The 20,893-nt window shown below is 37.4% G+C and overlaps 1 pseudogene; it reads right to left on the bottom strand.

Moving 5' to 3' along the window:
• Nucleotides 1-1,137: 1,137 nt before the first annotated feature.
• On the bottom strand, nt 1,138-20,382 carry LOC100338846 (elongation factor 1-alpha 1 pseudogene; annotated as a pseudogene).
• Nucleotides 20,383-20,893: the final 511 nt, after the last annotated feature.

Genomic DNA, 20,893 nt, shown 5'->3' with positions numbered 1-20,893 from the left:
CCTCTATGCCACAGTGCTGGGTCCCTCTCCATTGTTTTGATAGTGATTTATTATTAATGAGAAAAGAAGAGATGGGCATATATACTAGCAGTTAAGATGCCCATGTTCCACATTACAGTGCTTGGATTTCATACCTGCCTTGGCCTCTGGTTCCTAATTCTAGGTTCCTGCTAATGCAGATGCTGGGAGGCAACGGTGACTGTTCAAGTAAACAGGTTCTTTGCACACATACAGAGACCTTGATCGAGTTCCTGGCTTCTAGCTTCATCCCAGCCATAGTCCCAGCTATTGTAATCATTTGGGGAGTAAACCAGCATATGAGAAGATGACATTTCCTTCTCTCTCTCTCTCCCCTTCCCTCCCTCCTTCCCTCCCTTCTCTCTAGCTTTCTCTCGCTCCGTGTCTCTCTGCTTCTCAAATCTTAAAAATATTTAAAGTTCATGGGACAGGCATTTGGCCTAATAGTTAAGATCCCATTTAAAATTCCCGCATCCTATTTTGGAGTACCTGGGTTCAAATCTAGATCCATCACCAAATCTAACTTCCTGATAATGCATACTCTAGGAGGCAGCAGGTGATGACTCCCTGCCACCCACATGGGAGACCTGGGTTCAGTTCTGGGCTCCTGGGTTTTGCCTGGCCCACTCCTGGCTATCATGCATATTTGGGTAGTGAACCAGTGCATTAGAGATCTTTTTCTGTCTCTGTTTCTTTCTTTCCTTTATATAAAAATGAAAATAAATAAGCAAACATTTAGACTAAACAGAAGCTTGCTTGGATACAATAAAAGGTTGACATCCATGTGTAGTTTTTTCTCTTTTGTTTTTCTCATTAAGGTTTATTTTATTGCGTTTCACAATTCTGTGGTAGATTTTTGGTTAAGTTTAAGTTTTTTTTTCCATTAAAAAGTAGTGATTTTAGAAACTGATAACAAAAATTTCCATATTATATATACACATAGATACACGCACAAAAAATGATCCACAAAACGTTCTCCTTTCTTTCGGAAAATTTTATGCAGCATTGTTATCATTAACTGGTCTTTTACTATTAAAACTTCAATGGGCAACTGAGACAGCAGTTCTGAGACCTTCCTTCTATCAGAGTAAGACTTGGGTGGCAGGTGTTGGATAATCCTCATTTAGCTTTCTGGGCAGACTTGGTGACCTTGCCAGCTCCAGCAGCTTTCTTAACCACTGCTTTTGATGACACTCACAGCAACTGTCTCATATTGCAAACAGCAACACGACCCAGAGGAGGAGAATCAAAGAAGCTCTTAACATGCATTGGCTTGCCAGGAACCTCACTAATTATGGCTGCATCAACAGATTACAAGAATTTAAGGCCAGCTTCTAACAAAAGGACAATCAATAGTTTTTCAGTTCACCAAACTTGCAAGCAATGTGATCTGTGTGACAGTTGCCTATTGGGGCCTGGCCAGCACTGATTTCGACTGGATGGTTCAGCTTAATCACCTGAGCAGTGGAGCCAGCAGCGTCTATTGATGAGTCATTTTTGCTGTCACCAGCAGTGCTACCACGAATCTTTGACATACATGTTCTTGCCTTTGAAATCCACGCTGTCCCCAGGAAGAGCCTCACTCAGTGCTTCGTGGTACATTTCAACCGACTTCACTTTTATATTACTGGAGCAAAGGTTACCACAATGTCAGGTTTCAGAAGGCCAGTCTCCACCCAGCCCACAGGAAGAGTAGCAACACCACCAATTGTGTGAACATCCTGTAAAGGGAGACACAAAGGCTTGTCTGTTAGTTGAGCTGGTGGGAGGATGCAATACAGGGCTTCAAGCACTGTGGTTCCTCTGGCATAGCCATCTTTGTGGGTGACTTTCCATCCCTTGTGCCAAGGCATATTAGCACTTGGCTCCAGCATGTGATCACAATTCCAGCCAGAAATTGGCAGAAATGCTACAGTGTTGGGGTTGTAGCCAGTTCTCTTCATGTAGGTGCTGATTTTCTTAATGATTTCCTCATATCTCTTCTGGCTGTAGGGTGGTTTGGTGGAATCCATTTTGTTTACACTCAGTGTGTAAGCAAAAAGGGCTTGCTCGTGGGTTTGTCCATTCCTGGAGATTTCCTGCCTCGAATTCCTTGACACCAGCAGTGACAATCAGGACAGCACAGTCAGCCTGAGATATGTGCTTGTACTCATGTTTTTGATAAAGTCTGTATGACCTGGGGCATCAGTAATAGTCACATATGCTTGCTTGCTCAAATTTCCATGGCGAGATGGTGGGGATACCACCCTCACATTCAGCTTTTTTTTTTTTAAGATTTATTTATTTATTTGAAAGAGGCAGACGCAGAGAGGGAGAGAAGATGAAGATCTTCCACCTGCTGGTTTACTCCCCAGATGGCCGCAATGGCCAGGGCTGAGCCGATCTGAAACCAGGAGCCAGGAACTTCTTCTGGGTCTCCCACATGGGTGCAGGGGTCCAAGCACTTGGGTCATTTTCTACCGATTTCCCAGGCTATAGTGGAGAGCTGGATCAGAAAAGCAGCAGTCGGGATTCGAACCGGTGCTCATATGGGATGCTGGCACCAGAGGCGGTGGCTTTACCCACTATGCCACAGCACCCGCCCTCATATTCAGTTTTTTACTTTATCCTAGACCCAGGCATAGTTGAAGGAGCCCTTTTCCACCTCAGCAACTTCCTCAAACTTCTCAATATTTCTTTTTTTGATGCCATCACATTTGTAGAAAAGACAGCCAGTACTATGGGCTTTCCTAAATTTACATGTCCAATGACGATGGTGTTGATTTGAGTCTTTTCCTTTCCCAATTTGCCTTTGATTTTAATGGTGGTTTTTATGACATCTGTTTTCTGGAGGCAAACTCATTATGAAAAACAGCATAGTTTTTTCATAATATGTATTTTTACAAACTTTTTGAAAACCCATCATATGCATGGATTTCAAATTTTTGTATTAGAATAAATGTATTCAATTTTTCATAAATTTAAAAAAAATAATTTATTTTTGTTTTTTATTTGAAGGGCAGAGAGACAGATAAGTTTCCCACCTGCTGGTTCACTACCCAAAAGCCGAAAATAGCTGGGGTTGGGCCAGACTAAAGTCAGGAGCCCAGAACTCAATCCAGGTCTGCCATGAGGATGGCAAGGAGTTGAGTACTAGGGCCATCATCTGCTGCCTCCCTGTCTGTACATTAGTAGGAAACCGGAATTGAAAGCAGAGCTAAGACTCAAACCCGAGTACTGCAGTTTGGGACACAGGCATACTAAGTAATGTCTTAAATGCTCTGTCAAATATCCTCCCCTTCCATGAACTATTGGAAATGCTCTCATATTATTGGCACTCCCTTGTAAATGAAGAATATTTTTTCTCTCATTGCTTTCAACAATTTTTCTTTGGCTGCATGAATTTTTACTATGATGTTTCTGTGTAATCTTTGTATGTAGCTCAGTTAGAATCTGTTGGGTTTTCGGAATGTGTAGATTTAAATTTTCCATCAAAATATGGAAGTTTTAGCCTTATTTCTTCAAATACCTTTTCTGCCTTTTCTCTTCTCCTTCGGATGCTCCCAATATCTGTATGATTGTGTGCTTAATGTCCCATCTCATTACTCTCACAAGAAATTTCTATCCCTGGTTCCCCCACCCCCACTCCCACCCCCACGCCAATATTTGGGTGAGATTTTCCAGTTTTGTTCTCGTGTTTATAGAAAACTCTACATCACGCATAGAGTACTTTGGAAACTCAGGGTAGTGATCTCAACCTACTTCCAGGAATTACTATTGTTATTTTAATATTTGCTTAGTTAATGATGGGCTGAATCGCTTTAGTGAAGTCTATTTCTCCCCTCAGTGTTGAACTAGAAATGCAGGCTCAGATATGTACACAGTCACTTTGGGATAAGAATGGTCTTGGTAAGACACTTTTCCTTTCTGAGGATACCCAGCTGTTAAGTTCCACTAATTGCTAGCTGATTTCTCTATTGTTTTCAGTGAAGCCCTGGAGCATTCATTGCTCCACTGACTGATCCAATTAAATTCAGACGCCTTAAAAAGATTGTTTTTGAAGTCAATATTGAGATTGATTCTGACCCTGTGAAGGCTCTTCGTTGTAACTTTCTCTGGTTTTCTTTAATTAACAATCTGGCCTAGAATTTAGCCTATATCACTAATGAATGCACCAGTCTCCTGTCAATTGCCTTTTACCACAATCCCCTTCCCCCTTCTTTTTGAGAGTTCTCTTAGGCTTGAACTTCTCACACCCTTGCAAATGAAGTTGATTCTCCTGCAAAGAACTTTAGGGCTCTCGGTTTTATAGTCGTCTTTACTTCTGGGCAAATTCTTTTTTTTTTAACTTTTATTTAATGAATATAAATTTCCAAAGTACAGCTTATGGATTACAATGGCTTCCCCCCCATAACTTCCCTCCCACCTGCAACCCTCCCCTTTCCCACTCCCTCTCCCCTTCCATTCACATCAAGATTCATTTTCGATTCTCTTTATATACAGAAGATCAGTTTAGCATACATTAAGTAAAGATTTCAACAGTTTGCTCCCTCACAGAAACATAAAGTGAAAAATACTGTTTGAGTACTAGTTATAGCATTAAATCTCAATGTACAGCACACTAAGGACAGAGATCCTACATGAGGAGTAAGTGCACAGTGACTCCTGTTGTTGACTTAACAAATTGACACTCTTGTTTATGGCATCAGTAATCACCCTAGGCTCTTGTCATGAGTTGCCAAGGCTATGGAAGCCCCCTGAGTTCACCGACTCTGATCGTATTTAGACAAGGCCATGGTCAAAGTGGAAGTTCTCTCCTCCCTTCAGAGAAAGGTACCTCCTTCTTTGATGACCCGTTCTTTCCACTGGGATCTCACTCGTGGAGATCTTTCATTTAGGGTTTTTTTTTTTTTTTTTTTTTTTTTTTTTGACAGAGTGTCTTGGCTTTTCATGTCTGAAATACTCTCATGGGCTCTTCAGCTGGATCCGCATGCCTTAAGGGCTGATTCTGAGGCCAGAGTGCTGTTTAGGACATCTGCCATTCTATGGGTCTGCTGTGTATTTCGCTTCATTTCTGGGCAAATTCTACAAGTCATGACCTAGAGCTAGGGAAAGGGATAGTGGTGTGCTTTACTCTGAGTGATAATACTGTGTTTGGAAATGAATACTCAGCAGAGGGAAAAAGCTTTAGTTTCTTGTACTTGTAACCTTCTTTCCCAGGTGCCAAACTTCCACTTTATAAACAAATCAAACAATGGCAATTAAGGCACCAGTATTTTCAGTGCACTTTGTCCAAGGTAGAGTTTCTTTTCTACAGATAAGATCTGGGTAGAAGAAGAAAATCCTTACTTTACAGCTGTAATAACCAAAACCATCCTCTCCACAAAAGGTAACTGGGGAGAATTATGAAAATTGCTGATGTTCTGTCCCTCCTGGAAGATAACAGCTTTCCAACTGGATCTAAAAGGAAGGAAAGCTCTGTTCTTGTCTGTATTCCTCTAGAGTAAGATATATTTTTAAATATGTATTTGTTTGTTTGAAAGGCAGAGTTAGAGAGAGACAAGGAGAGAGAGAGGGAAGGAGGGAGGGTCGGGGGCGGGGAGGGGAGAGAGAGAGAGAGAGAGAATCTTCCCTCAGCTGGTTCACCTCCCAAATGACTGTAATGGTCAGGGCGCAGCCAGGCCAAAGCTAGGAGGCACGACCTTCATCCAAATCTCCTGCGTGAGCTGCAGGAGCTGTTTTGCCCAGGCACTAATAGAGAACTGGATCAGAAGATGAGCAGCCTGGACTCAAATTGGTGCCCATACAGGATGCTTGCATCGCAGGCAGTGGCTTAACCAACTATGCCACAATATACCAACCAGTAGAACAGGATATTGTTGGCACTGAGTTGGGAGGGAGGAGGTTGGGGAGGAGTTTTGATTCTAATGATACAGACTTTTGTTCTTTGTTTTACTAGGTTTTATTTAATAAATGCTTCTTCATGGTCTGTCTGCCCTTTGAACCATTTTCAAAGAATATAAATGTTTTATTTTCCTTTTTACAAAAATATAATTTACTTAACTTGTATTGGGAACAGGTCCACACCAGTGGCAGTAAAAACTTAACAGGTGGCTTCTTAATCATGAAGGGGCAGTATTCCCCTTGGTGGTTCAGTTCTACAATATGGTTTGAAATTGTTACTGAAAGTTTAATCTAGACCCTGTTTCTTCAATGCTCCCAGAGAGTCTGTAAATTATACTTTGAAATAAATTTGTCTCTGTTTAAAGTAAGAACAATTTATTTCATTTTCTGCAATTGAACTTTCACCAATATACTTTGAGGTAATAACCGAGTGTGGTTATAATAGTGATCTAAGCAGCCTGATTAAGGACTTAATCCCACGCTGATCCACATAAATGTTAGCCTTTTGGATCTACACATTCTCTTTCTCCAAGCCTGAGATCTTAGAGGAATTATTCGAGTTCCTGGAATCATAGAAAGTATTTCTGTCTGAAATCAACTATCTTTCCAATTGATTTTTATGCATACATCCCTTAATTTTTTGTTATATCTCTCTCACACAGTTATTTTGGCTGAAGTAAGATTAAACTAATTCTGAATTCGGCTTTTTTTTTTTTAAATCTGATTTCACTTTTAATCCAACTGAAGTCTGATTTCATTGTATCTTGTAACTTTTATTTTGCTAACAAAAAGAAAGGCAGATTTTTCACATAGCAGTTACCTAAATGGCGATAGTAGATTTTACTGTTGAATGGTAGATTGTACTGTTGCCTGAACTTTAGAAAGGGACATAAAACTTACCTTTGAATCATATAATAGAAACTTAGCATTCAAATGTCTGCCACCTGCTAGGTTTCCATTTCGAATCTTTAGAATGTTCAAGACTTAGAAAGCAGATCGTATCCTTACTAGATGATAAGCATATAACTTTTGTATATGTGTTGTTAAATTTATATTTGTGTATTTCATTTTTGTGGGTGCTAATATAAATGGTAATGTATTTGACCTTAAAATTCCATTTGTTGGGGCAGGTGTTTGATGCAGAAGTTAAGTAACCACTTGAGACTTCCACATCCCATATTGGAGAACCTGGTTCTAGTCCCATCTACTCTACTTTGAATACAGTTTTGTGCCCATGAATACCCTGGGAGACAGCAGATGATGCTCAATTATTTGAGTCCCTGCCACCCATGTGAGACATCCAGATGGAGTTCCTGGTTCCTGGCTTCTGTCTGGCTCAGACTTGGCTGTTGCAAGCATTTTAGGAGTGATGCCATGGATGGCAGATTTGTCTCTCTGTCTCTCCTTCTTTATCTCTTTGTCAAAAAAAAGAAAATTTATAAAATTTATAAATAAAAATGTTAAAGCAAAATAAAATTACATTTGTTCATAGCTAGTATATAAGATAATAACTTACAAATATTACTCTAATATATGCAATCTTATTAAAATTACTATTTCTAGGATTTTTTTACATTTTTTTAAACTTTTATTTAGTAAATATGAATTTCCAAAGTATAGCTTATGGATTACAATGGCTTTTCCACCCCATAACTTCCCTCCGACCTGCAACCATCCCAACTGCACTCCCTCTCCCATTCCATTCACATCAAGATTCATTTTCAATTCTCTTTATATACAGAAGATCAATTCAGTATATATTAAGTAAAGATTTCATCAGTTTGCACCCACACAGAACATAAAGTATAAAATACTGTTAGGATATTTTGGTCATTCCTTTGGATTTCCTACATAGAAGGTCATGTCATCTGTAAAACAGATAGTTTTACTTCTACCTTCCCAATCTGTCTACATTTTATTTATGTTATTGTCTTTTTGCATTAGTTAGGGCTTCCAAGATGATGTTGAAAAGCAATATTGGCTAAAAAGCCCATGAGAGTTTCTCAGGCATGGAAAGCCAAGACACTGTGGCAAAAAAAAAAAAAAAAAAAAAAAAAAAAAAAAAACCTAAATGAAAGATCTCTGTGAGTGAGATCCCAGCAGAAAGAATGGGCCATCAAAGAAGGAGGTACCTTTCTCTGAAGGGAGGAGAGAACTTCTGCTTTTAAAAATAAGATCAGAGCTGGTGAAGTCAAGAGGCTTCCGTAGCCTTGGCAGCTCATGACAAGAGCCTCAGGTGATTACGGATGCCATAAACAAGAGTGCCAATTATTAAATCAACAACAGGAGTCACTGTGCACTTACTCCTCATGTAGGATCTCTGTCCTTAATGTGTTGTACTATGCAAATTAACGGTAAAACCAGTATTCAAACAGTACTTTATACTTTGTGTGTCTGTGTGGGTGCAATCTGTGGTAATCTTTACTTAGTATATACTAAATTGATCTTCTGTATATGAAGATAATTAGAAATGAATCTTATTGAATATGGGATGGTTTGCGGGTGGGAGGGTGGTTATGGGGGGAAAAAGCTGCTATAATCCAAAAGTTGTACTTTTGAAATTTATATTTATTAAATAAAAGTTTTCTAAAAAAATAAATTTAGCCTTTAAATGCAGATTTTTCAAAATAGAAGGGCTTCATCAGGAAAAAAAAAAGAGGAGGACATTCTTGAGTTTGATCATAGCAAATAAACATCACTTTTCTCACCATCAAATATAGTATTTTAGGTGTAGGTTTCCTGTGAGTGTTCTATTTTAAGTTGAGAAAGTTCTCCTTTGCTCCTAGTCTTTAGAGAATTTTTGTTATGAAAGGATGCTAGGGGGCTGGTGCCGTGGCGCACTAGGTTAATCCTCCACCTGCGGTGCTGGCATGCCAAGTGGGCGCTGGTTCTAGTCCTGGTTGTTCCTCTTCTGGTCCAGCTCTCTGCTGTGGCCTGGGAAAGCAGTGGAGGATGGCCCAAGTCCTTGGGCCCCTGCACGCACGTGGGAGACTTGGAAGAAGCACCTGGCTCCTGGCTTCAGATCAGTGCAGCGCTGGCCGTTGCGGCCATCTGGGGAGTGAACCAATGGAGGGAGGACCTTTCTCTCTGTCTCTCTCTCTCACTGTCTGTAACTCTACCTGTCAAATAAACAAAATCTCTAAAAAAAAAAAAAAAGAAAGAAAGGATGCTAGCTTTTGTCAAATGCTTATTCTGTTTATTATAAAGTAAAATAAATTATTAAAATTTTTTTCATGTTATTTTCTTTTTTTTAAACCTATCAATGTGATAGATTACATGGACTGATTCTCAAATTTTGAAACAAGCTTGTGTATTTGGGACGAATCCCACTTGGTTGTGGTGTATAATTCTTTTCAGACACTGTCAGATTTGATTTGCTTATATTTTGTTGAAGACTTGTGCTTGTATGTTCATGAGAGATACTGGTTTGTAATTTTTTTTGTTGTAGTGATTTTTTTCTGCTCTTAGTATTAAGCTGATGGTGACCATATAGAATGAGTTAAAAAGTATTCCTTGGCTTCTGTATTCTGTACTCTGGAAGAGATTGTAGATAATTTGTATTGGTAGAATTTCCTTCTTAAATGCTTAATAGAATTCACAAGTGAACTAATCTGGGGCTGGAAGGTTAATAATTATTGATTCAATTAGTTTAATAGATAAAGGTTTATATCTAATAGATAAAGGCTTATATTATTTCTTCTTCTGTATTGGCACATTTTGTTTTTCAAAGAACTGGTCTATTTCATACAGCTTATGAAATTTGTGGACAGAGAGTTTTTTACAGTATTACTTAATTCTTTCAATGTCATGGAATTTGTAGTGATGGTGCCTCTTTTTTTCTCTCTTTTTTGTAGTTAGCCTATCTGGAGGTTTATGAATTTGATTGATGTTTTAAATCAGTCAACTTTTTTTTTTTAATTTCCTCTAATGCTTTACTGTTTTTCAAAAATTTCTAGTGTCATTTTTATTAATTCTTCTGATTACTCTGAATTTAATTTGCTCTTCTTTTTGTTTTCTCAGGTGTAAGCTTAGATAGCTGATATCAGGTCTCTCCTCTTTTCCGATGTATGCATTCAATTTTATATATTGCTTTCTATGCAGTGTTTTTACAGCATCCCAGACATTGTGAAAGGTTGTGTTTTCATTTTCACTTAGTGTTTTAAAATTCCCTTGATAGCTCTTTTTCAGCTTGTTATTTAGAATTGTGTTGTTTTCCAGCTATCTTGCTATAATTGATTCCCAGTATATTTCCCTTGTTATCTAAATGAAGATATTATGCAATTTCTATTTTTAGAAATTTGTTAATGTGCGTTCTGTGGTTCAAAGTGTAATCTATATTGGTGAATGTTCCATGTGAGCTTGAGAAGAGCATGCCATCTGCATACTTTTGGATGTTGATTTTATGCTGTTGATTGATGGTACTATTGAATTCACTATGTCATTACTAATATTTTGACTGTTAGACATGGGCATTTTAATAGAAATATTTTTAAGACTCTTACTTGAGGCTGGCGCCGCAGCTCAATAGGCTAATCCTCCACCTGCGGCGCCTGCACCCTGGGTTCTAGCTCCGGTCGGGGTGCTGGATTCTGTCCCGGTTGCCCCTCTTCTAGGCCAGCTCTCTGCTGTGGCCCGGGAGTGCAGTGGAGGATGGCCCAAGTGCTTGGGCCCTGCACCCGCATGGGAGACCAGGAGAAGCACCTGGCTCCTGCCTTCGGATCAGCGCGGTGTGCTGGCCGCAGCTCACCGGCCGCAGCGGCCATTGGAGGGTGAACCAACGGTAAGGGAAGAACTTTCTCTCTGTCTCTCTCTCTCACTGTCCACTCTGCCTGTCAAAAATAAAATAAAAAAGACTCTTACTTGAATAATATATTCATATATTTCTCCTTATATTTCTGTCAGTTTTGTCACACATATTTAAACAATCTGTTGTTAGGCACACATACATAAATTATTTGTATGTCTTGGAGTATTGGCTTCTTTGTCACTATATATTGCCCCTCTTTATCCCTGATAATTTTCCTTGGTCTTAAGTCTGCTCCATCTGAGGTTAGTATAGCAACTCTCATTGTCTTTTGGTTAATGTGACCATGGTACATTTTTTTCTCCATCCCTAGATTTGTAGTCTATATGCATCTTTGTTTTTAAAGTGGGGTTCTTGTAGTCAAAACATAGTTGTGTCTTGTTTTTCTGTCTGAGAGTCTATGCTTTTAAATTGGTGTATTTAAACAATTGATATATCTAAGATGATTATTGATACAATTATATTAATATCTGCATTTATTGTTATATTTTACTTGTTGTCCTTGTTCTTATTTTTGTCTTTCATAATGTTTCCACTTTTTATGGCTTTGAGCATTTTATGACTCCATTGTCTCTCCTTTTTTGCTACCAATGATACTTATTTTTACTTGTTCCGTGGTTGACTCAGATATTGCAAAATACGTGCACATTTACAGCTAATCCTAGTTCACCATTAAATAAGACTATATTGCTTCACATAGTACGTTTTTTAAAGATCCATTTATTTATTTCAAAGACAGAGTTACAGCAAGATAGGGAGAGACAGAAAGAGAGAGACAGAGAGAGAGAGAGTGAGAGAGAGAGAGCGAGCGCACAGTGGTTCACTCCCCAAATGGCTGCAATGGCTGGGGCTTGGACAGTCTGAAGCTGAGAGCCAGGAATTTCTTCCACGTCACCCATGTGGGTGCAGGGGGCCCCAAACACTTAGGCCATCCCTCACTGCTTTCCTAGGTGCATTAGTAGGGAGCTGGATCAAAAATAGAGCAGCCAGAAGTCTAATGGATACCTGTATGAGATGCAGATATCTCAGGTTGTGGCTTTACCCACTATTCCACAATGCCAATGCCAGCCGCTAGTGTGAGTATATTACAGTAAAAAAATCCCAATTCTTTCCTCCCATGCCTTGTATCATTTCTGTCATTCATTTTTTTCTTTTAAATTTTTTTAATATAAAGAAAACAGATTTCATGTATTTCATGTATACAATTCTAAGAAGATAATCATACTTCCCTCTCTCATTGCTCCTTTCTTCCTTCCTTCCTTTTATTTTCCTTTAATTTTTGCCATAATGTCATTTCAATTTACTTTAGCATCTCAGGCTTAATCCACCACTAACCATAATATACGACAAGTAAGAAGTAAAAAGACCACAGGTGTATAGACAAGGGTTAAAAACAATAAATCAGAAGACGTCAGTTTCATTCTTTTTTTTTTTTTTTTGCATTCTTTATTAACTACCACATATCAGAGAAAGCATACAACATTTGTCTTTTTGAGACCAGCTTATTTCACTAAGCATCATGGTCTCCAGTTGTATCCATTTTGTTGCAAAAGAAAGCATTTTCATTGGTATAAGCTGAGTAGTATTCCATTGTGTATATATACCACATTTTCTGTATCCAGTCATTCATTTTCCACACACACACATGCACACACATACAGAAAGCATGTATATATGCATTTATAGGTGTGTATATAAAGTATGCATATATAATATGCACATATATAATGCGTGCATATATTTATTATATATAATATATAATTCACTTATGTAATAATGTTATAGTAGTAACACATCACTTGAAACACCCACATCCCATATCAGTGTCTGGATTTGAGTTTATCTCTGATCCCAATTCTAGCTTTCTGCTAATTTGTACTCTGGGAGGCAGCAGGTGATGGCTCAAGTAGTTAGCTCCCTGCCAAATGGTAGGCCCAGATTGAGTTCCCACCTCTGGATTTGGCCTGGCCCAGCCTCCTTCTTGTGGGTCTTTGAAACATAAACCAGTAGATAATAATTCTCTTTGATTGTCTGCCTTTTGTATAAAATAAATCAATAAATAATTTTGACAAAGAATATGTATGTTATATAATCAAATACACTATCACTATTATTGTTTTTAAACAATTGGTATCTGCTGGATCAATTAAGAATAAAAAAGTAAAAGTTTTTATTTTACCTTCAGTTATTCATTCTCTCATGTTTTCCTATCTTTCTAAGGTTCTGACCTATATAATTTTCCTTCTCTATGAATAATTTATTTTAATCTTTCTTGCAAGGGAGGTTTACTGGCAATAAATTCCCTCAATTCTTGTTTGAGAAAATTTTAATTTCGCCTTCATTTTCAAAAGATAATTTTGACAGTTGAAGAATTATTGGTTGTTGATATTTCTTCTGAGCACTAAATATTTTGCTGTAGTATCTTGTTTGCAGGAGTTCTGAAGAGCAGTTTGACTTAATTGCTATCATTGTTCTATAGCTCATGTCTTTTTCTTGTTGTTGTTTTTATCCCATTATTTTGTCTTTATCTTTGATGTTCTCAGCTTAAATATGATATGTTGAAGTGTCATTTTTTTTGTCATTTATCCTTCTTGGTGTTAACTGCTTTCTGAGTCTGTTCTTTTGTACCATGCATTAATTTGTAGAAATTCACAGTTACTACTGCTTCAAATGTATCTTGTATTCTCTTCTTTCTTCTCCTTCTGGTCTTATTAGATGTTATAATACATTACATCTTTTTCATTGTTTTATAGTTCTGAGATGCTTTTTCTGTTTTTTCCCTATTTTTCTATTTTAGAAGTATCTCTTATCATATACTTACACACAGAGATACTTTCCTCAACCACATCCAGTTTACTAATGAGTCTGTCAATGTGTTTTATCTTTCTCATTGTTTCCTAGAATTTCCATCTCTATTTTCTTTTTTTATGTTTATTAGCTTTAGCTTTAAAATTTAACAATATTTAACATTTTGCTACTTTCCTTTCAGGTGTACACATTATATATACACAGGCATGTTATTTTTCTTGAAAATTATATATATATATTAATATCACTAAGTGAGGATTCATGATAATGATCAGAAAATGGAGAAAGAAGGGTATATTGGCATGTATATGGTATAATTGAGTGAAGCAATATTTTTAACTATATACCAAATGATATGACGTCCACACAATTTTTAAACTCTGTATATATTGACTTCCACAAATAAGAGAAAACATTTCTTTTTTGTCTTTCTGGATCTCTATTTTCACATTAGTCATATGCTTTTGCATGCTGCCTACTTTTTCCATTAAAACTCTTTGCATATTTATCATAATTTGTTTTAAATTCCTGGCCTGATTATTTTTACATTGATGCAATATCTGACTCTGGTTATGATACTTGTTCATTTTGTTCAAACTGTAGTTTTGACTTTGAATACTTCTTATATATTTTTCATTGCAAGATGGAAATGAAGTACTTATTAAAGAAACTGTGGTAAAAGACCTTTAAAAGTAATGTGATAAGTCTAGAGGCGTGGGGGAAGCACTCCATAGCACTACAAGTGGTTCGCAATCTTTTGGTGAGCCTGTGCTCCTGAACTGTGAACTTCACCAGTGCTTAGTATTTTCAACCCTCCTTAAGTGGGCTAGGATAACTGGAAGTAACTGGGGATGTAGATTTCTCATTTGCCATGTGTAAGACCAGAGCTGGCTAGATTTGAGTATTTCCTATCCATTAGTTAGCTTAGGTTCTGATAAAACTCCACTAGAAGTTAGAATCTGGGGGCCTGCTTTGTGGCATAGCAACTAAAGCCGCTGCCTGTGACTCTGGCATCCCATGTGGGCACCTGTTCAAGAACTGGCTGCTCCAGTTCTGATCCAGCTCCCTGCTAATGTGCTTGAGAAAGCAGTAGAAGATGGCCCAAGTTCTTGGGCCCCTGTAGCCACATGGGAGACCTGGAAGACGCTCCTGGCTTCTGGCTTCAGACTGGCCCAGCCAGGCTGTTGCAGCCATTTGAGGAGTGAAACAGTGGATGGAAGATCTCTCTCTCTGTCTCTCTCTCATCTTCCTTTCTCTCTGTAACTCTGAATTTCAAATAAATAAATACAATTTTTTAAAAAAAGAAGTTAGAATTTGATAAAATATTTCCTCTAGAAGGAAGGTGTCTAGAAATGCAGAATGTGCTGCTGTATTTAAATAGTTCTTTTCTCCCTTCCCATGCTGGAAGTTCAAGAAGACGTTTTCTTCTGATTTGCAGTTCAAGGACCTGGTTCAACTTCCAGAGGTAAAACGCATAAAAGTGTGTGGGAAGCCCTAGTATTGGGCCATCCCAGTATTTATAAATCTCAGATTCATCCATATTGTCTCCAGCAATCCATCCATTCTAGTTCAGCTTTTCCTACCCTACCACTGATTCCTGTGGAAGTTTTTGCTAGTGAGTTTCCTTTATGGTTGTGATTCTGTGGATCTATCTCTACAGTTTTTTTGGGGGGAGGAGATAAGCAGTTTTTATGCTGTGACTTGACTTCTCTAATGGGTCTATGAAGAACGGTTGATTCTCCAATTTGCTCTGCTTTTTACTGGCTGTTTAGGACACAGTAATGAAGTGCAAACTCCTCACATGCTGGACAGAAAACATACTTTGACAACCTTAGAGGGAGAATGCTTATTAAATTACCTTGGAAAGAATCAGAAATTCTCCGTTAAAAAGAAACATTTCAAAATGCAACAGATTTGGATATTACTTCTTGGAAACTGATACTTGTAAAAGTATATGAGATCCTATTTATGTGGAAATCCAAATTTAAATGTTTAGAATATATGCTAAAGCCTTTCACACTACATAATTTTTTAAAAAAACTTCATTTCTGTAAAGCACATATTTATTCTTCTTTCTATATTGGTTGATTATTATATAAAAGCAGAAATTTGGTTTCTTTTCACAATCCAAAAAAATAATGATAATATGAATTAAATAATTTAGTAAATTGATCATTTGGGAATTAAAAAATAATAAAATAATAAAAATAATAAAATAAGAATTATTTCAAAAAGTTATATAAAATAAACCATTTGTGAAACTAATTATCAAAGATTAAAAGCTACAATATAGTTATGAAAAATAATTTAACTTTGAATAATTATTCTATCCCTAAAAAACAAAGTAGGGCCCAAAATTCAGTTTTTACCAAAAGAGCACATACAAATGAACACCAAATGCTTATATACTGGAAAAAAATGATATTTTGTGTGGAGGTTTGGAATAGGAAATTGCATTCATCCCCCAGGACAGGAAAAAATTTCAATTACTAACTCCTAGTATTGCCTCTGCTGAGTTATCACATCTCACCCAATAAGCGGAAAAGATAAATCTCAGTCAGTCCAATAAACTACTTGAGTCTCCTACTTTCATTTAAGTTGGGGCCAAAAAGAAATAATAACCAATAGATGAAATTATTTTTAAAAATTGAAATGCATTTCTCTATGTTATTTTTTTAACGGTAAGGGATGAAAGTTAATTTGAAAAGCCATTTTTAATTAAAAAGAAGGAAGATAAATGCATTCTGATCAAGTCGACTGAAACAGGAGAAAACAAATTCATATTGATAAATCATTGTCTTTTCCCCCCAAAGAATGTATAATAAATACAAGTTCAGAATAGTGATTACCCCTGGTGTTAGGTGGAGGCCAAGTATGGGAAATAGGAGAGGGAAGTGATTGTGTGGAATACAGAGGCTTTCAGCTGTTATTGTGGTATTTTATTTTCTACGCTAGTATGTAGGGATTCATTCAATCATTCTTTATACTTTTTGTAGATCTTAAATATTTTATAATACATCTTTTAAATTACACCTAAGGGAGTAGAATCATAAATGACTTGAAAATATCATCGCCTTCTTCCTCTCTACCTTTAGGCAGCATTACTCCAAGACCACAGTGTAAAAACAAGTGAGTTCTCCACACATTTTTGTGAGAATCAGACACACAGCATATTTAGTCATTTTAGTGGTTATCAATTTGTATGGTCAGTGGAAATTATAAAAAAGAATGAACTGGGGCTGGTACTGTTATGCAGTAGGTTAATCCACCACCTGCAGTGCTGGCATCCCATATGGGCGCTGGTTCTAGTCCCTGCTGCTCCTCTTCCTATCCAGCTCTCTGTTATGGCCTGGGAAAGCAGTGGAAGATGGCTCATGTCCTTGGGCCCCGGAACCTGTGTGGGAGACCAGAGGAATCTCCTGGCTCCTGTCTTCGGATCTGCACAGCGCTGGCCGTTGTGGCCATTTGGGGAGTGAACCAATGGAAGGAAGACCTTCCTCTCTGTCCCTCTCACTTTCTATAATTCAACTTCTCAAATAAATAAATAAAGTCTTTAAAAATTTTTAAAAAATGAACTTTCTCTGCCTCAAGGCTATTTATTACTCCTTTTCCTAATGGTTTCTTTTTTTATTTTTCTTTATTTTTTTTTTATTTGACAGGTAGAGTTATAGACAGTGAAAGAGAGACAGAGAGAAAGGTCTTCCTTCCATTGGTTCACTCTTCAAATGCCCGCTACAGCAGGCACTGCGCTGATCTGAAGCCAGGAGCCAGGTGCTTCTCTTGGTCTCCCATGCGGGTGCAGAGCCCAAGCACTTGGGCCATCCTCCACTGCATTCCTGGGCCACAGCGGAGAGCTGGCGTGGAAGAGAAGCAACTGGGACTAGTACCGGGCACCCCAACTGGGAGTAGAACCTGGGGTGCTGGTGCCGCAGGCGGAGGATTAGTCAAGTGATCCATGGTGCCAGCCCCCTAATGGTTTCAAAGCTTTATTTATTCTATGACATTTACTCTTTTGAGATAAGGGTATTTTAAAATGAAAAAGATTTTCTTAGACAGTTGTATAAAGACATGAGAGATTTTTAATTGATAACATGTTATATTATGGAAAGGTTTATGATTTGCTACATTCCAGGCTGCGATAGATAAGTGTGGAATGCCTGCCTAACCATGTCTAGTCCATTGGTAGTGTCATCCATAGTTCCAGATGAAGACACTATTTTCACTAGCTCACCTCCAACCCCTACTCACCCAACGTAGGCAAGCCAATACTATTCTTTCCTTAGAATTCAAACTAGTAAATTTTGAGACTTATAATTGAAGAATCTTCTAAACAAAACTGGGATGTCAATTTTAAAGCCATGTGTTTTCATGAGCAGAAGGAGGATCTATACAGAGTAATAAGATAAATGAGTAGGTGCTAAAAATAAACTGAGATAAAAGGTCAGGGGCCCCAGAAAAAAGACAATTGTTATGCTTGTTCTTTATAAATATCCATATCATTCAGAGGACTATTTTAAAGATATTGACTACTTTTCTGGATAATACTGAAAGCAACTGAAGAATTTATCACAAGGATGTATGTAAGTAGAGAGTTTTTAGAGCATTTCAGACATTATAAGAACAAGGGAATGTAGGGGCTTGAGGTTTATATAGGGAGGCCCAGTTATGAGTCAAATTGGTATTAACCAAATGAAAGTTGATGGTGGCTTGGGCCAGGGTGGAAATGCAAGTAGTCAGATCATCCACAGTGTTTAAATGTAGAGCCAACCAATTTGATATGATAGATACATGTGAAGGAGTTGTCAAATACCATTCCAAAATTTTAGATGAACAACTGAAGGCATTAATTATAAGACTGACAAGTATATGTTGACCTCAGGGAGAGGAACAGACTCTCATAAATTACTACGAGAGTATTAATTGAAACAATGTTGTGCTTGCTTCCGCAGCACATATACTAAAGTTGAAACAATGTCTATGGAAACCAATTTGGCAAGTTACAGTTCTACTTAACCTTCTACCTTAGCAATTTCCCTTCAAGGAATTTATTCTAGAGATATAGTTACACATGTATAAAATGTCTAGCGTAAAAGATTATTCATTACAGCCATCAAGAGAAGATTGATCAAATAACTTATGATACATCCATTCAATGAAACATTGTGCATATATAAAACAGAATGGAGTAATGTATGTATGGATCTGGGAAGATCTTCAAGATATACAAGTGGGAAAAACCATGTGCAGAACAGTGTAATTAGTGCATAAGGGGTTTCAATGCCATGGAAAACTCAAATGATCATTTAATTCAAGTCTTCAAAAAAAATCTTTGAAGCCTGAGCACATTACTATTTGTCTAAAAGCAATAAGTGATGAGATCAAGATATAAAGACATGAACTTGTTTTTATACAAATTAAAGTATTCATAGAATGTCACAAACTGAACAGTATTTGAGGAAGAATGAAGCAGAAAATTATCACTATACTCATATTTTCACTTTTGGAATTTTAAACATGTAAATGCTCTAGTTCTTCACATAATAAAAATAAAGTTAGCTATGTAGGTTTGTCAGGCATTAAAATCACAAATATTTGAGAAAATATGAAAGAAAAATTATAAACCTAAAATGAGTCCATTAAATTATCTAAAAATGTATGAAGCTAAAAAAGGAATAGATAAGAATGTGCATCTTTTCACCATTGCTACTGTTAATATGATTGTAGCTTTGTTTATAATACATTTTTGATTTGAAAGATAAGCATATATAACACTTTGGAACTTTGATTTGTGAACTTTTTTGAAAAAATATATATAAGTTATGCAAGTTTCATGTATTACATATATATACAACTTTAGGAACATAATGATACTTCCCTCCCTTTCACTCATGCTCCAATCCTTCTTCACCCTCTGTCTCCAATTTCTACTCTTGATTTTACAGAGATCTACTTTCATTTTACTTAATTATTATACGGTTAATCCTACATTAAGTAAAGGAGTTCAACAAATAATATGAAGGGAAAAAAAAAACACTGTTTCTCAGTAGAAGAGACAAGGTCTGTAAACATTGATTTTCAAAATGTCCATTGTTCTCCAAACATTACATTTCCAGTACTCTACTGGTTACCCCTGATCAGGGTAAACATATAATATCTGTCTTTTTGGAACTGGCCTATTTCACCTAAGTATAATGGTTTCTAGCTGCATCCATTTTGTTGCAAATAAAAGGATTTCATTCTATTTTACAGCTGAGTAGTGCTCCATAGTGTATACATATAACAATTTCTTTATCCAGTCTTCGGTTGATAGATATCAGGGTACACAGGTTCTGCTCTGCCCTGCCAGCCTGTCCAGTCCACAGAGAGGCAGATGTTCTCTGAGTCAACTGTACATATGTGCTTGATCCTCAGAGCCTGTGGTATTTTGGGAGGCTGGGGACATCTCACAGTCCTACATGGGTGCCCAGCACTCTGTTTATCCTCCCTGCCAAGCTGAAAGTCACTGGAGACCACAGATTTTTCACTCCACTAGAATCTCTGGATCACATGTGTAGACAAGAGCCACTGGCCGAATCTTGTTCTCTCCCCACCACTGCTGTCAGTATTGCTGAGATGACATCCCGTCTCAGCTAGTTGCTGTGCATGTGTACAAGGGCTTCTGCAGCTGCTGCCCAATCTACAATGGCACCTGTTCTCTCTCAGCTGGGTGCCTTGTGCTGTTGTGGGGAGGAGGGGTGAGAGGAATGAGCCTCCTTTACTTCCACTTGGTTTATGGGTACCTGATAACCACTAGGGCTCCAGGCTGGATTCACACCATGCTCTCCCTCAGGTTTTATCACCGTGGGCTGCTGCAGTTTGGTCATCTCCATCTCTGAGCTGCTGCCCACTCCAGCTCTTGGCTGCTTAGTGTGTTGTGTCCATGTTCGTGCTGTGTATCCACACCTTCCACACAGGTCCACGGTATCCCGCTTCCCTCTGTAGAATTTCCACTGCGATTTTCTCTCTAATTCTGCCCTGAGTGCACTTGCTACATTTTTTTTACTATTTATCCTTAGCCTAGCTCAGTACTGCGAACATTTTTAACAGTTCACAGCGAAGTGTTTTTATTATTTATTTATGAAACACAGTTCCTTATTTTGTAACTAAATATTTCAATAATATAAGTATATATTTAGTAATTATTTACTTAAGCTTATCCATAGAAAAAATTGTATTCAAAAAAGACCAATGTGATATAGAAACTTTAAGTTTTGGCCCTCTACATCATTAAAAAATTTTACTGGTTAGTACAAGCTGAATGTTTTTCATATAGTTACATAAAGCATGATACTAATTTATTAGTAATTCACATATGTTTAGCCACATTACTAGAATTCATGG

Source organism: Oryctolagus cuniculus, chromosome X, assembly GCF_051225735.1.
Source record: "Oryctolagus cuniculus isolate XC-2025 breed Fujian yellow rabbit chromosome X, ASM5122573v1, whole genome shotgun sequence".
Taxonomy (NCBI): domain Eukaryota; kingdom Metazoa; phylum Chordata; class Mammalia; order Lagomorpha; family Leporidae; genus Oryctolagus; species Oryctolagus cuniculus.
This window is presented reverse-complemented; position numbering and strand designations above follow the sequence as displayed.